This window comes from Lipotes vexillifer, unplaced genomic scaffold, assembly GCF_000442215.2.
Source record: "Lipotes vexillifer unplaced genomic scaffold, Lipotes_vexillifer_v1.1 scaffold371, whole genome shotgun sequence".
Taxonomy (NCBI): domain Eukaryota; kingdom Metazoa; phylum Chordata; class Mammalia; order Artiodactyla; family Lipotidae; genus Lipotes; species Lipotes vexillifer.
In genome coordinates this window covers 1,794,108-1,798,461 of record NW_006786304.1, presented here as the reverse complement: position 1 = coordinate 1,798,461, position 4,354 = coordinate 1,794,108, and the positions used below count along the sequence as shown (strand labels likewise).

The window sequence follows — 4,354 nt, the reverse complement described above, 5'->3', positions numbered from 1 at the left end:
GGACACAAAAAAAAAAAAAAAAAAAAAAGTAACGCATAGGCTCATTTTAGAAAATGTAAAGAGAGGCAGTCTGTGTATTCTGCCTCTGGTGTTAGAGGAAGTTGTGGTTTAAGACTAACCCTGCAAATGAGAACGATTAGGAGAGCTGGATAAAATATTTTTAAAATAACTGTTTGAAGGCATCAAACTACTAAGGCAATGAGGAATTGTTGCACCAAGATTTGAGAGAAGAAAGAATCCAAGAGGGGGGAATCTGACATTTGAAGCAACATTTCCCTTCAAAGTGGATGAGCGTTTAAGAGGCAAAGCAGAGCTTTCAACATAGTGTGCGAGCTGCAACAAATAATGTAGTGCAAAGCTTTGGAAAATATCCCAGACTTTAGGCTGGGATCCTGAAAACTATAATCCAGGAGTTAGGGTAAAGTAGGTTTCATAGGAACTGAAGCCAGGTTTTAAATGATCTCGATTCCCGTCGGGATTAAGTTGATCTGATATTTTAGCGCCCCCTAGTTTAGCTGCCGGGGAGAAGCAAAACCAAACCAAACCAAACCATTTTTAGAGAAAAACGATGTTGTCCAGGGACTCGAATTAGCAATACGATTTTTTAAATATTAAATATCCAGCACTCAACGAAATATAACCAGGAATATTAGAAGAAAAATCGTGATTGAAAGCAAGAGAAATAATAGAAAATGTAATGAGGTCCACATGTAACCAAGATAATGGAAATAGCATAGATTTTCTTTTTTAAGAATTGTTACATATGTAACATAAAGCTTGCCATTTTAACCATTTTAAAGTGTGCAACTCAGTGGCATTAAATACATTCACAGTGTTGTACAGCTGTCACCACTATCTGTGTCCAGAACTTTTTCATCATCCCAAACAGAAATTCTGATCCTGTTAAGCAGTATCTCGACATTCTTCCCTATTCCCCACCCCTGGTAGCATCTATCTCTACTTTCTGTCTCTGTGAACTTGCTAATTCTAGATACCTCATACAAGTGAAATCATAGGATAGTTTTCCTTTTGTGTCTGGCTTATTTCACTTAGCATAATGTTTTCAGTTTCATCCATGTTGTTAGCAAGTATCAGAACTTCATTCTTTTTATTTTCTTTATTTTTAAGTTATGACAAATATACATAACTTAAATTTTGTCATTTTTAACTATATTGAAGTGTACAGTTCAGGGGTATTATGTAAATTCACATTGTTGTGAAACAATCACCACCAGCCATCTCCAGGATTTTTTCAACTCTTTACCTATTAAACAGTAACGCCCCCCATTCCTTCCTACCCACAGGTCCTGGAAACCACCATTCTACTTTCTGTCTCTATGAATTTGGCTATTCTAGGTGCCTCATATAAGTGGAATCATACAATATCTGTCCTTTTGTGCCTGGTTTATTTCATTTAGCATAATATTTTCAGGGTTCATCCATGTTTTAGCATGTGTCCCAATTTTCTTCCTTTTTAAGGCTGAATAATATTCCATCATATGTATATACCACATTTTGTTTACCTCTTCATCTGTTGATAGACACTTGGGTTGTTTCCACCTTTTGGCTGCTGTGAATAATGCTGCTATGAACTGTTGATGTACAAATATCTGTTTGGGTACCTGCTTTTAATTCTTTTGGGCATATACCCAGAAGTGGAAATGATGATGCAAGATTAGTCTGGCTAATCTCAGGGTCCCTTGAGATTCCATATCAATTTGGGGCTGGGTTTTTCTATTTCTGCAAAAATGCTGTTAGGATTTTGATAGTGATTGCATTGAATCTATAGATCGCTTTGGGTAGTACTGACATCTTAGCAGTATTAAGTCTTCCAACCCATGTATATGGGATGTCTTTCCAATTTGTATCTCTTCTCTAATATCTTTCAATAATGTTTTATAGTTTTCAGTATATGTCTTTCTTCCTTGGTTAATTCCTAAGTGTATTTATTCTTTTATTCTTTTTGATGCTATTGCAAATGGAATTGTTTTCATAAATTCACTTTTGAGTTGTTTATTGTTCATGTATAGAAATGCAGATGAGTTTTTGGTGTTGATTTTGTATCCCACTTCTTTGTGAGTTTGCTTATTAGTTTTCACTTTTTTTGTGGAATCTTTAAGATTTTCTACATGTAAGATCATATCATCTGCAAACAGAGATAATTTTACTTCTTCCTTTTCAGTTTGAATACCTTTGACTTCCTTTCTTGCTTAGTTGCTCTGGCTAGAACTTCCAGTACTGTGTTGAATAGAAATGGCAAAAGCAGGAAATGCTTTCAGTATTTCACCATTGAGTGTGACGTTAGCTGTGGGCTTTTCATATTATTATATGTATTATTTTATGTGCATTATTCATATCTTTATTAAGTTGAGATAGTTTCCTTCCATTCCTAGTTTATTGAATGTTTTAATCATGAAAGGTGTTGAATTTTGTCAAATACTTTTCTGCATCAATTGAGGTGATCATGTGATTTTTTTTCTTTATTCTGTTAATGTGTTGTGTTACATTAGTCAAGTTTTGTATATCGAACCATCCTTGCATTCTAGGAACAAATCCCACTTGGTCATGGTGTATAATCCTTTTAATATGCTGTTGAATTCAATTTGCTAGCATTTTGTTGAGGATTTTTGTGTCAGTGTTCATGAGGGATATTGGTGTGTAGATTTCCCTTCTTGTTGTGTCTTTGACTTTGGTATCAGGGCAATGCTGGCTTCAAAGAATAAATTAAGAAGTGTTCTCTCCTCTTCAACGTTTTGGAAGAGTTTGAGAAGAATTGGAATTAGTTCTTCTTTAAATGTTTGGTAGAATTCATCAGCAAAGTCATCTATCCAGGAATTTTCTTTCTTGGGAAATTTTTGATTATTGGTCCAATCTCCTTACTAGTTATGGGTCTATTCAGATTTTCTGTTCCTTCCTGATTGAGTCACAGTAGGTTTTGTGTTTCTAGGAACTTATCTATTTCATCTAGATTATCCAATTTATAGGTGTACAGTTGTTCATAGTACTCTCTTATAATCCTTTTTATTTCTGTGGAATCAGTAATGTCCCACTTTTATTTCTGATTTTAGTAATTTCAGTATTTTTTTTCTTAGCCAATCTAGATAAATGTAAATTTGGTATGTTGTGTTTTAATTTCTATTTTCATTTGTCTCAAAGTATTTCTAAGTTTCCTTTGTGATTTCTTTTTTTCTTTTTTTTTTTTTTTCTGGTGGTACGCGGGCCTCTCACTGTTGCGGCCTCGCCCGCTGCAGAGCACAGGCTCCGGACGCGCAGGCTCAGCGGCCATGGCTCACGGGCCCAGCCGCTCCGCGGCATGTGGGATCTTCCCGGACCGGGGCGCGAACCCGCGTCCCCTGCATCAGCAGGCGGACTCTCAACCACTGCGCCACCAGGGCAGCCCTCCTTTGTGATTTCTTCTTTGACCTATTGGTGTTTGAGTTGTAGAAGCTCTTTATATATTATGGTTATTAATCCCTTATCAAATGAATGATTTGTAAATTTTCTGCCAATTTGCAAGTTGCCTTTTCAACTCTGTTGATAGTATCTTTTAATGTACAAAAGGTTTTAATTTTGATAAAGTACAGTTTATCTATTTTTCTTTTGCTGCTTGTGCTTTTGGTATCATCCGAGAAATCATTGCCGAACCCAATGTCATAAAGCTTTTCCTCTGTTTTCTTCCAAGAGTTTTGTAATTTTAGCTCTTACGTTTAGGACTTTGATCCATTTAGAGTTTTTTGTATATGGTATTTTGCTTCACATATTTTGGGGCTCTGTTGTTAGGTCCGTATATCTTTATAATTGTTATATCTTCTTGCTGCATTGAACTTTTTTTTTTTGCCTTTTTAAATAAAATAAATTTGTTTATTTTATTTATTTATTTCTGGCTGCATTGGGTTTTCGTTGCTGCGCGCAGGCTTTCTCTAGTTGCCGTGAGCGGGGGCTACTCTTTGTTGCAGTGTGCGGGCTTCTCATTGTGGTGGCTTCTCTTGTTGCAGAGCACGGGGTCTAGGTGCACAGGCTTCAGCAGTTGTGGCTCACAGGCTCAGTAGTTGTGGCGCACGGGCTTAGTTGCTCCACTAAGCATGTGGAATCTTACCAGACCAGGGCTCCAATCCATGTCCCCTGCATTGGCGGGTGGATTCTTCACCACTGCACCACCAGGGAAGCCCTGCACTGAACTTTTAAGAAATAAACCTCATTCTTATTAGGGTACTGCAGATTAAAACCAGAGCGAGCTACAACTACACAGCCACTAAAATGGTTAACGCTAAAAATATTGTCAGTGCCAAGTGTTGTTGGGGATGTGGAACAACTGGAATTCTTCCTTTTTTTTTTTTTTTTTTTTTTCTGTTTT

At 36.7% G+C, this 4,354-nt stretch overlaps 1 protein-coding gene across 1 annotated transcript in view; it reads left to right on the top strand.

Annotated features, from left to right (window-relative positions):
- Positions 1 to 4,354, top strand: part of LOC103069098 (estradiol 17-beta-dehydrogenase 12-B-like) — a 30,741-nt gene that overhangs the window by 5,497 nt on the left and 20,890 nt on the right.